Here is a 12,895-nt window from a genome sequence, read left to right as displayed (position 1 = left end):
GTTGCATTGGTGCATTAAACTTTAGTTTGCAAAGACGTGAAACTCACTGAGTGGTCTGATATGCTCACACAAAAATTGCTGCAAAAGATGCTTTCCAACAGGTTTTATCGTTGTTTTTTTCCAACTCTGTTGACTTGACTTGGGACAAAAACTATGCTAAAACCTTTTGGAAAGCATCTATTGCAGCAATTTTGCAGAAACCAAAAATTCTCAGGCCAGCAGCATGTGTCCAATTTTTTATCTTAACCATCAGAAACGATCTTAAAGCAGGGCTTTAAGTGTAAAATACTGAACTTGTCTTTTAATTATTTCACATCTATATTCGCATGGCATGCCACTCGCCCCTGAGAGCGAACGTGTTCTCATTAACCTCACTGTTCAGAAGACCAATAAATACAAATGCTTGTTCATATAATCCTTCAGCAGACCTGTATGTGCATGGAGCTATGTATGTAATTATATTTTAATGGGCTTTGTCATTCGGTGTGGGGCTGTTGGTCGATGTTGCTTGTAGTCTTGGTTTCCGTTCTTTTTGCAAAAGGCAATGGAAGTCACTGAAACATTATAGAGTCGATAAATACCAAGGAGCTAATAGCAGCAGATAACAAGATTTCTTTTAAAAAGTTTTTATTTATTTATTTATTTTTGTATTATATTTTTTAAATGCTTAATATGTGTGTTTTAATCAGATTTTTTGCTTTATTCTGTCTGGAAATAAAATAAATGTACCTTTTAGGGAAAATCAGTCTGACACTCGGACAACAAGCCAAAAGCACCCAGTTTACCCTTTAACATCAGTCTGAAATATATTTGTTGTTACTGTTTTTTTATATACATATATATATATATATATATATATATATATATAAGATTTTTAGTTATGTTAAATAATTTGTAAATACACGACACTACTCTTTCGAAAGAAATGACCTTAATGCATCCTTGCCGAATAAAAATGATAATCATTCGTGACCGTAAAGACTGTGATTTGTTACAAAAGATTTTTATTTGAAATAAATGTTCTTTTGAACTTTTTAGCCATCAATGATTCGTGAAATGTATCCACAAAAAATTAGGAAGCAAATTGTTTGCTTTGATAACATTGAAATGAAAATAAAATAACATTTTATTTTCATTTCAATTTTATAAAATTCCAATTGAAATGCTTCTTCAGCATCACATGTATTTTCAGTTTTAAAATTTCACAACATTACTGTTTCTCTTATTGTTTCTAGTTTGAAACCTTGGTGAACATAAGAGACATCTTGCAAAAACATTGTACCAACTCAAACTGTTGTAACATCAGATCAGGCAGGAAAACAACGAGAGACAAGCAGATCTACTAGCAGTGTAAAGTTTTAGTAAACAACGAAATAGAACAAAATAGAATAATCTAATACAAGAACACACAACGCAACAGTGTATGCACATCAAACACCTGACAATGAACTGAGAGAAAGGAATATACACAAACTGTAAATATATTCAAACAAACTGGTTTGAGTAACTATGGTAACCAAAGATGAGCGGGAAACAATAATAAACAAACTAAAAGTCAATGAATACGAAACTGAAAAAAATAACAGTTGAATGTTTTTTTTTTCAAAGCAAAAAGACCATTTTAGTGCACACTTCTTCATGTCCTTGCGAATATATGACATATTTTTCAATGAAGCCTCCTAACATAACAGTTCAAACCCCCAACATTTTCCACATTCTATGAAAATGTGGTCGATAATTTATTTTTTCGATAGGAAAAATTCTAAACTCTGTTTTATTTTTAGTAAGTATCTCGCTGGCTGCACCAGAACAGGTGCTGCACATGACCTATGGGCTGTAGTTTGGACACCCTTGACGTGTGCTTTTTGAAAATCAAAGTGTAAATCTTTGGAGTGTTTGGTACTTGGCTGTTTGGAGTGAGAATAGCTCACAGCCCCGGAATGTGTCTGAAATCCCATTTGGAAAAGGCAGCACTGTACGTGTGACATTCCTTCATGCTACATTAACTTCTCGGTGAATTGCACGCACAATTGGTTGTTAAATACCGCTTACGTGATTTGGCAGAAGTGCTTGCTGTCCATTAATGACTCTTTTTCCAAACATGTGGCAGTTGAAGAGATTGTTAGGCTGATTTATGCATTCACACGTTTAGGATTTATAATGATTTTCAGAACACTGACAGTGGATCTTGTACCTGTGACAGTGCTTGTCTTTTTTGATCTGATTTAACTTCACTTCAGATGAGTCATGCTTAGTGTTCGGCATTAGGAGAAACCGATGCTAGATCATCAGCACAGAAGGGCACATGTTACCTGGGGTGTTTTCGTGATGTGTTTGATAATGATAATGCGTTTTCCTCCACTTTGATAATGATTGAATGGATGAGAACATATGATTGATGTTGAATTTATGATATTGAGCTCGTTTACATGCACATTCTTAACACAACTATGCTTAATAAGCAGACAAGGCATGTGGTCATGTATTAACTCCGTTTTCTTTATGGGAGTAAAGTCATAAATGGCTTATGCACAGACTCATCAACAACAGCCAGATTTTTTCGCCCAGGATGTAAACAGTAACACATTATCTTGCCATTCTGTTGGCTTGAAGTGACAGGACAGGAAAGTGTCCTTAAGGTGCGTCACATTAACTATATTTCAGCAAAAAAAAATTTAAAAAAAATTCCATATAGTGATGTATCAAAAAGATGTCACTTTCAAACCAAGCAGTTCAACTTGAATATGACCTAAATCAATATTGATAAATCGATTGCGCGGTTTCCAATTGAGAAGACTGGATTTCAGCCACACAATTCAGCTGAGCAATGGTAAATGTAAGCGCACCTTTAATGCAGATTTAAGCACATCTAGACAGAGCGAGCATATATATATATATATATATATATATATATTTTTTTTTTAACTCATGCAGTCAACGGGTGGTAGATTGCTGGGTAGATTTAAATTAGGTAGATTGTAGTCAGTTACTCATTCCAAATTACATTGCAAAAAAAAAAAAAATAAAAAAAATTGCAGTTAGTGATGTTATCCTTTACATCACATGTAAGTTACATATAGTCTGACTACTTTTTGATTACTTTTAGATTACATTTGAACTAACTCATTTCTCACATTGATTAATAGTGTGTATTCTCTACTTTATCAACAACATAAAGTGCGTTAAACATTATTTCAGGTTTTCCCAGACTGGGGTTCATGATGGAACTGCTGGGGATTTGTGAAAAGATAACATTTTAAAATAACATTTTTAAAATAACATTTTAAAATAATAAAACGTTATAATAAATATGAGTTTGAAAGAAAAAAAAAGAATCCTTCCAAAGACTGCAATGAATGGTTAAATGACTTCCTGAGTGATAATTCACAGAATATAATCTCTACCATATAATCTAATTACAAGTACTTAATTTTCGGAATCTGAAAAAAAAAAAAAATGTAATACTTTGAGTCAGTTACATGAGTGATTAAGTTTTGATGTCACTACCGGCGAATAAACTTGTTTCATGGTTTACTTGTGCTGCCAGGTTATTGTTTTCCATATGATCCGGGACAACGAGTTCATTCAATAAGATGCTTTTTTGGAAGTTAAAGGAGTAGTTTACTTTAAAAAAAAATATATAATGGACTTCAATGGGAACCAAACGGTTCAAGGTCCAAAAAGACAGTTTCAGTGCAAACTGCAAACTGTTCAAAGGACTTTAAATGATTCCAGACGATAAATAAGGGTTTTATCAAGCGAAATGATCGCTCATTAAAAAAAATGAATTAAAAAAAATAACAAACTTTACGTTTTGAGCAATCGTTTCACTTGATAAGACCCTTATTCATCATCTGGAATCGTTTAAAGCCCTTTGAACAGTTTGCAGTTTGCACTGAAACTGTCTTTTGGACCTTGAACCGTTTGGTTACCAGTAAACTGCATTATATGGACAAAAATCCTGGAATGTTTTCATCAAAAAACCGTAATTTCTTTTCGACTGAAGAAAGTTTTTATTTTAAAAAAAAGTGAACTACTCCTTTAGGCGTAAACATGTTCATTGATGCTCATTGCCAGTAGAGGTTATTAAGACTGTAATTTGTTTAATTATTGGCATTGTGCATCAGTTTGGCACGTTTCCAGCGTGTATTGATCAAATATTACCGCACGTGGGTGTGTTTTATTTATAACAAAGGTTATTGACATGCTCGTCTATCAGTGGCATGTGGACACTGTATCTGCACCAGCAGACAAATGTGATATAGATCGGCATAACAGGGCTTTATGTGCAGATTCAGTCTATTAGCATACAGGCCAGCAGGTAGTCTGCCAGAGGAATCGATGGCTTCATAAATCTGAGTCAGAAAGAGTGTCTTCTCCTCACGAAACATATAAAGCCATTAAAATCCTCTGGAAATGTGCCGTTTTGCAGCTCTACTAACAATCTTCAAGAAATTTGAAAAAGTGATGCCTAAAGAAGAAGTGGCATATTTTTCTGTTGGACATTGCTGTAGAAAAAAAAGGTGAAATGCATCTCTGGGAGTCTTAATCTGTCCTGATTTCAGGCTTCCGAGGGAAGGTTTGCTCGGGGGACGTAAACCTCAGCGATCCTCAGCTGAGCCAGAAACGCTCTGAAATGTAGGGAAATGGGCTATATGCACGCATAAGTTCCGCATTTGACGTAAGGATGCTCGTCCATTTCCGGTTGTGTAGATTAAAGCGGAGGAAAACCGGAGAAAACGGGATTATGGCAGAGTCTTCAATATTTACTGTCCTCCAGTCTTTGAAACGAAACGTACATACGTTTAGATGTAATTTTATATATAGTTATGTTTATTTAATATAATTTTAAAAAGAAGCATAAACACAACGAGGGGTGTCTGTTTTATCTGTTTTTGTGACTAACGTTTCATTAGTATAACCATGGAGTATAAAATTCAATATAAATTCTCGGTATTGCATTGGACTCTATGATCGGCGGAAGTTATCGAGCATCCCTAATGCTTCACCGGAAATAACGCCGTGCATAGAGCCCATTGAGAATAGAAAAAATATCACCTGCATTCGTGAGTAAGGTCAGTTTAAATGTTCAGAATAATACCAAATAAATAGATTCGATTAGATTAATTATATTATATTATTTTAAATCAGTGATTCTCAATTGGTTTGGTCATGGGACCCAACTTTTCCCATGGTCATTAAGCCACTACCTTTTCACAATCTTATATGTATGTGTGTATAAATGTCATGATCTCTGTGTTAGTCTTTGAAATTTTCTTTCACTTTCTATCCCATGTGCCATAGTTGTAGCTTTTCCCCCTTGATTTGTTCCTTGATTGGTTCCTCAGGTGTTTCGTGTTCCCCTTGTTACCTTGTTAGCCTCATGTGTGTATATATAGCCCTTGTGTGTCTCCTGTTCTTGGTCAATCATTGGTTTGGCCTGTTGCTATATGTTTTAGATTTCCCTCGTGGTTCTAAGCTTACTTGTGTTCGGTGTTTCCTGTCCTTTGTTTTTATTTGTGTTTTTGTTTGTTCATTAAATGAGTTTGGATTTGGATCCTCACCTCTCCTGTCACCTTTATCCTCTGTCGTCACTATATATATATATATATATATATATATATATGAAGAGTTCAGATGCAAAAGCCTCTAAATGCCATTTGAAATTTTCTTCTTTAATGATGATTTTTATCAAACTTGTATATTTAAGTTCAGTAATTTCACTTAAATAATAGGTAATCTTCATTGCCATTTAAGTGAAATCACTGAACTTAAATATACAAGCTTGATAAAAATGATCATTCTAGAAGAAAATTTCAAATGGCACTTAGAGGCTTTTGCATCTGAACTCTTCATATATATATATATATATATATATATATATATATATACCCTTATATATATATATATATATATATATATATACATCACTGACAACATAACTGCATGTTCTTAATTTCTTTTGTGCTTTATTTACAATAAAAATTAATATATGGTGTTTGTGTTTAATTTAGATTAAAATTTTAAAATGTCATATTTCATATGCAAGCTACACAAGCTCCTGAGCTGGTGTAGGATTTGAGCGTGCCGTACGCCAACGTTCATATTGATAAATCTCAAAGTCACCGTGGTTTTGGGTGTACGCCAGGTGTATGCTGGAAATTTGGTGTACGCACTTTTGATAAATGAGGGCCATTGTGTACGACATGCAAAAATGGAACCCTGCTTTGACTGATGCAAGCTCTACAGCACACTTCTTTTTGACAGTGTGGGTGCAAAAGTGCACATCGTGGGCACAAATAGACCACAAAGTATGCGTGAGCAACCTTCTGAAACCTAACATTTTTAAAACACCCTACAGACGGTCTCATGGATGTAACGGACACATTAAATAAGTACACGAGACTGAAAATTCATATGAAGTGTGCCATTTGGGACAGGGCCTATGATCGTGAACACAATGTTCCCTCTAATTTTTTTCTTGCTGAGCTTTTTTCTATTGAGGGGACATTTTTCACAACTTGAGCAAAAATATTCTTAATACCGGACCTGTACAGCATACGTGGAAAGACAATGGTTTCAACATTCAGTTGTAACTTTTAACTTGAATGTGCCATTTATATTTTATTTGACCCTTGACGTAACTTATTGGTATTCAATCATATTTTTTGAAAAACAAGCAGTTAATTAAGAAGTCACAAAATGAAGCACATTTTAGGTTATCTGATATTTTTTTCAGAGGGTTCATTGAAGAGTGCATGCTACGAGCACAGGTCTGACAAGACATGAAAGTTTGTTTCCTTTACTCTCCTTCATATTAATAGCCAACACATTCTCATCCCAAGGCGTCATCTAACTGACAATTTTGACCATGCTTAAATATCTGACGCTTTAGGCACCAGTTACATGACGCGATCCTAGGGCATCATTTAACTGACGCTAAAGTTAAAGCATGACGCGGGTAGGTTTGGGTCTGGGGTAGGGTAAGGGTTAGACGTGATCCTAGGGCGTCATCTAACTGACGCTAAAGGGTGCCTAAAGTGTCAGATATTGAAGCATGGTCAAAATGCTTCCCAAGGCGTCAGTTAGATGACGCCTTGGGATGAGAATGGGCTGTAATAGTGAACACATTATTTACCTTGACTGTCTGAACTGCCTGCAACAGTGGTATTTTCCACAAGTCCTGGAGATTAAAGAGCTGGGCTACCTTGCATCATTATTCTATCTAGCTAGTGTGAATTTCATTTGTTGCTAATTATTTTAAAGTGTTTCATGCCACTATATCAAAAATCACATCTTCATTAGTCTACCACCACTTATTCTTGACATGTCTGAGTGATTGCTAGTGATGTCCTATGCAAATGAGAAGCTCATGTACACTTCTTCAAGGACGACAGAAGTGTAGACTGTGGCTTTCCAAAGAAACCATCTACCCTCATCTGTAAAAGTGTAATCCTGAGGGTGAACCTTCTTACACGATGTGTACACCTGTTATCTAAAACACACTGACAACAACGAAGGTCCCCTCTGGCTGTTCAGTAATCCCTCGTGTTGCCTCCAGAGCTGTGGTGACTGCGTTGTTAGGCTTCTCAGTCATGACAGATCTCTAGGTGGAACTGACAAAGTCCTCCATGTATAACATGCTGGGTCTCCTGCAGAGCTCTAATAGGATCACATTTCTTCATGGTTAAAGAAGATACATGAAGGTTTTAACCTTGAGCACTCTGACTTGTGTCTGACTTGCTAATGGTTGTTGCTATGGGTTTCTGAGGTGGAGAGTACCACTAGTTACTTTGTAGTTTCCAAATGTATTCGTTTCTGAATGCTATGCTGTGTCTGAAATCGCATACTAGGTTCAAATTTGAATCTGAATTTACTTTGCGACCGTTGAAAAGGGATATTCTATGTAGGATGGATGTGGGTAATATGAATGAAATTCGGACGTACTACATTGTTCGTGTTGTTACTGTCATGTGACTGACAATCGTTACTTGCGTCTATTCAGTGCCATTCATAAACCCTCTCCTGTGGCCTTGTGGAATAGTAAAGAGTTCATCGAATGCACAATTCAGGATCTTGGAGGAATTAGTAGGTCATCCGGGGACTTTTTTACGCTCCGGATTAATACTATACCATTCAAAAGTTTAGGGTCAGACTTTGAAGGCTGTATTTATTTGATAAAAAAGGCTACATTTTCAGCTTTATTACTCCAGTCTTCAGTCAGACGAGAGATGATGATTTGATGCTGAAGAAACCTTTCTTATAAGTGTTCAAAATGGTTGTGCTGCTACTGTGATAATGTTTTTCATGATTCTTTGATAGCATTTATTTGAATTATACATTTGTAGTAACATAGACATATCTTTACTGTCACTGTTGAACAATTTAATGAATCCTTGCTGAATAAAAGTCTGAAACAAAACAAAATCATATTGACCCCAAACTTTTAATCTGTCGCATAGATAGATTTTAGATGGAGTTTGTGTGTGTGTGGTCCAATCTGAGTGCATGTAACACTGTGAAGATGATTTTGCTTTGACCTGGGCTGTCCCTGGATTTGTCACTGGCTTGCTTAATGCAATAAATCAGAGAGGCAATGACTGCCTCTTATTAAACATGATTAAATGATCCAGTGGGTTGAGTCTGTGTGTGCCCGCGGAGCTTTCAGAATCAATAACAACCCTGTAAAGCTTCTTTTGAGTGGAAAACAAAGTCCTACAAATCCTAATTGCCTGTGGGATTAAACTAACCAAGGGGACTGTAGTAATGACTCTGTTCTGCTGTGCACGCTTTGGCAGCCATCTCTGTGAGATAAATCAAAAGAGATATAAATCAGGTTCTGCTAGAATGCAACTGTGTGGAGAGGAGAAAATGTACAGGTGACTTAAAGGGATAGTTCACCCCAAAATGAAAACTATCCCATGATTTACTCAAGCCAACCTAGGTGTACATGACATTCTTCTTTCAGATGAATACAATCAGAGTTACAGTGCATCTGGAAAGTATTCACAGTGCTTCACTTTTTCCAAATATTTTGTTATGTTACAGTGTTATATCAAAATTGATTAAATTAATTAATTTCCAAAAACAAATCTACAAACTAATGACAGCGTAAAAGGAGTTTGTTTGAAATCTCCTTTAGCACCTCATTGCAGAACACGAGATCTGGCAGAGTTGGATCCATATCTAAGGGGTGGAGATGGGTAGGATTAAGGTTGGGGTTAGGGATCAGTTGGTGGAGATGGGTAGAATTAGGGGTGGGGTTAGGGATCAGGCGGCGGAGATGGGTAGGTTTTGTTATATGTAAGGTGGGAGGGGGTGGATCTGGATCCAACTCCTCCCCCTGGATTTCATGTTCTGCAGGGAGGACCATCTCGAAATCTCTGCACATTTATTAAAAAGAAAAAAAAAAAAAGAAAGAAAGAAAAAAATTCACAACCTTTGCTCAATACCTCTTAAGCTCCATCAGGTTGGATGGATAGAATCGGTGCACAGCTATTTTCAGATCTCCAGAGATGTTCAATCAGGTTCAAGTCTAGGCTCTGGCTGGGCCGCTCAAGGACATTCAGAGTTGTCCCGTAGGCACTCCTTTGTTATCTTGGCTGTGTGCTTGAAGTCATTTTCCTTTTGGAAGATGAACAGTCACCCCTGTTTGAGGTCCAGAGTGCTCTGGAGCAGGTTTTTATCAAGGATGTCTCACTACATTGCTGCATTCATCTTTCCCTCGATCCTGACTAGTCTCCTAGTTCCTGCCGTTGAAAAACATCCCCACAGCATGATGCTGCGACCACCATACTTCACTGTAGGCATGCTATTGGCCAGGTGATGATTGGTGCCTGGTTTCCTCCAGACATGAACCTTGCCATTCTGGCCACAGAGTTCAATCTTTGTTTCATCAGACCAGAGAATTCTTTTTCTCGTGGTCTGAGAGTTCTTCAGGTGCCTTTTTGGCAAACTCAGGTCATGTGGCTTTTACTGAGTGGCCTAAGGGCCTGATTGGTGTAGTGCTGTAGAGATTGTTGTTCTTCTGGAAGGTTCTCATCTCTCCACTGAGAAAAACTGGAGCTCTGTCATAGTGACCATTGGGTTCTTGGTCACCTCCCTGACTAAGGCCCTTCTCCTCCGATCGCTCAGTTTCGGGCAGCCAGCTCTAAGAAGAGTTCCAAACTTCTTCCATTCACGGATGATGGAGGCCACTGTTCTCATTGGGACTTACAATTCTATAGAAATTTTTCTGCACCCTTCCCCAGATCTATGCCTCGAAACAATCCAGTCTTGGAGGTCTACCGACTATTCCTTGGACTTGATTTGACTTGGACTTGAATGGCTTTATTTGTGCTCTGACATGCACTTCTTCTTCCTCTTCTTTGTTTTCAACGGCGGTTGGCAACCAGCTTTTGGTACATTTCGCCACATTCTGCTCCGGAGTGTGATTCAGACAATAGGCTTACAATCTACATTCCACATTCCAGTTTCCACATTCTGATATGTACTGTTAAAGGACAAGTTCGGTATTTTACAATTAATGCCCTGTTTTAAGATTGTCCCTGATGAAATAGAATAGTTAAGATTGTTTTTTAGACAGATGCTCCTGTCACAAGAATTTTTGGATTCTGTGTTAGCACCCCCCCGCCACCCCCCACCCCCACCTTTATAATGAAAGCATAGGTGCACTCGAACAATCATTCATTAAAACACATAAAACTTTAGTTTTCAAAGACGTGAAAGTCACAGAGTGGTCTGGGGTGTTCACTGATATGCTCACACAAAAATCGCTGCAAAATATGCTTTCCAACAGGTTTTATCGTAGTTTTTGTCCAAGGCCATTTTCTTCCCGTTTTTGGTCAAAGTCCCCAGTAGTCGATTGTCGAGTTTGCGTGCACGATCCTTAGTTATCTAGTTACCAATGATCGCGCACGTGAACTCGACAATCGACTACTAGGGACTTTGACCAAAAACGGGAAGAAAATGTCCTTGGACAAAAACTACGATAAAACCTGTTGGAAAGCATATTTTGCAGCAATTTTTGTGTGAGCATATCAGTGAACACCCCAGACCACTCGGTGAGTTTCACGTCTTTGTAAACTAAAGTTTTATGCGTTTTTATGAATGATTGTTCGAATGCACCTATGCTTTCATTATAAAGGTGGGGGGGTGCTAACACAGAATCCAAAAATTCTCGTGACAGGAGCATTTGTCTAAAAAACAATCTTAACTATTCTATTTCATCAGGGACGATCTTAAAACAGGGCTTTAATTGTAAAATACCAAACTTGTCCTTTAACTGTGGGACCTTATATAGACAGGTGTGTGCCTTTCCAAATCATGTCCAATCAACTAAATGTACCACAAGTGGACTCAAATCAAGTAGAAACATCTCAAGGATGATCCGTGGAAATAGGATGTACCTGAACTCGTTTTTGTCAACCCTTAATTACACTGCATACGTCTGTGGCGCATTGCAGCTCCGACAAGGTTTTATTTCGTCCTTCACGCGGTGCCAACTCACACCAGGAACATTTAAGAAGCGAAGCGGCTGGATGCAAGAGACCACGTGATTTGCCTGTCCGACAAGGTTTTCTTGATTTTTGGGTTTCTACCTTACAGCGCTGTGAATACTTTCCGGATGCACTGTGTATTAAAAATTGTCCTGGATCTTCCAAGCTTTGTAATGGTAGTGAATGGCCGTTTCTGTTTTCAAGTCCATAAAACTGCATTCATCCATGTTAAAAAGTAATCCACACAGCTCTGGGGGGTTAATAAATGCCTTCTGAAGTGAAGAGATGTGTTAGTGTAAGAAAAATATACATTTTTAAAACTTTATTGACTAAAATAACTAGCTTCCGGCAAACAGCCTACACAAGTCAACTTACACCAAAAGAGTAACACGTGGATGTAGGATTAGCGCAAGTTTTGGCGTCTCTCACGGTTCAGACAAACAGGGCTGGCCAACAGACTCGAGCTCCGCAGACATTTCTCTGACTGGTATGACTGACATTTGTGACTGGTATTCCGTTTTTCTCTGTCCTCTGCGCTTCCATGTTCATCAGTACGTCAGGTCAACCCTTACAAAAAACAACTGCAGTATATTGAAGTACAACTGCAGTATATTGAAGTACAACTGCAGTAAAACTGCAGTACAAAGCAGTATAACTGCAGTATAATTAAACGCAGGCACAGATTTGCAGTATAATGAAGTATAATCACAGTACAACTGCAGTACATTGAAGTACTACTGCAGTAAAACTGCAGTACAAAGCAGTATAACTGCAGTATAATTAAGCGCAGCCACAGATTTGCAGTATAATGAAGTATAATCACTGCAGTACATTGAAGTTCACTAGCAGTAAAACTACAGTACTTGTAAGTACAGATGCAGTAAAATGAAGTACATGTAGTTTTGCCATACAATGAAACACTGAAATGCATGTACAGTATAAACCTACCACTCATACATACCACATTACTGCAGCTGTGAAAACAGTAGGCTACTACTGTAAAGCAAGTAAAAGCTATTTACCACTACTATGCAACATTAACCCTAATGAAATCTGTTCGGCTTTGTGCTCATTTATAAGTTTGTAACACCATATACAAGGTGAGTAACAACAACAGCACACTGGAGGTATTTGTATGATGATGATGAAGATGACAAGAATAACACATAGATGTGACACCAGGTTTAGCAGTGTCTGGATGAAGACATAGCAGACTAGGACACAAGGGGTACAGGTGAGTGTGCAGGTAAGCGATATAGCTGAGGAGTATCACTGGAAATTGATGGGGTTTGGGTAAGAATCACAGAAGATCATTCTGGGAAAGCATCACGGGAGCACAGGGAAGTATCAAAGTATATAATTAAAGGACAGGGAAGCATCTCAGGAGATGGTTAGAG

The 12,895-nt window shown here is 37.6% G+C and overlaps 1 protein-coding gene across 1 annotated transcript in view; it reads left to right on the top strand.

The window, feature by feature from the left end:
* The window catches only part of eys (EGF-like photoreceptor maintenance factor), a 302,080-nt gene that overhangs the window by 49,481 nt on the left and 239,704 nt on the right, over positions 1–12,895 (top strand). The window lies entirely within an intron of this gene.

The sequence above is a fragment of the Pimephales promelas genome, chromosome 11 (assembly GCF_988280905.1).
Source record: "Pimephales promelas chromosome 11, fPimPro1.hap1.1, whole genome shotgun sequence".
Lineage (NCBI taxonomy): Eukaryota > Metazoa > Chordata > Actinopteri > Cypriniformes > Leuciscidae > Pimephales > Pimephales promelas.
This window is presented reverse-complemented; position numbering and strand designations above follow the sequence as displayed.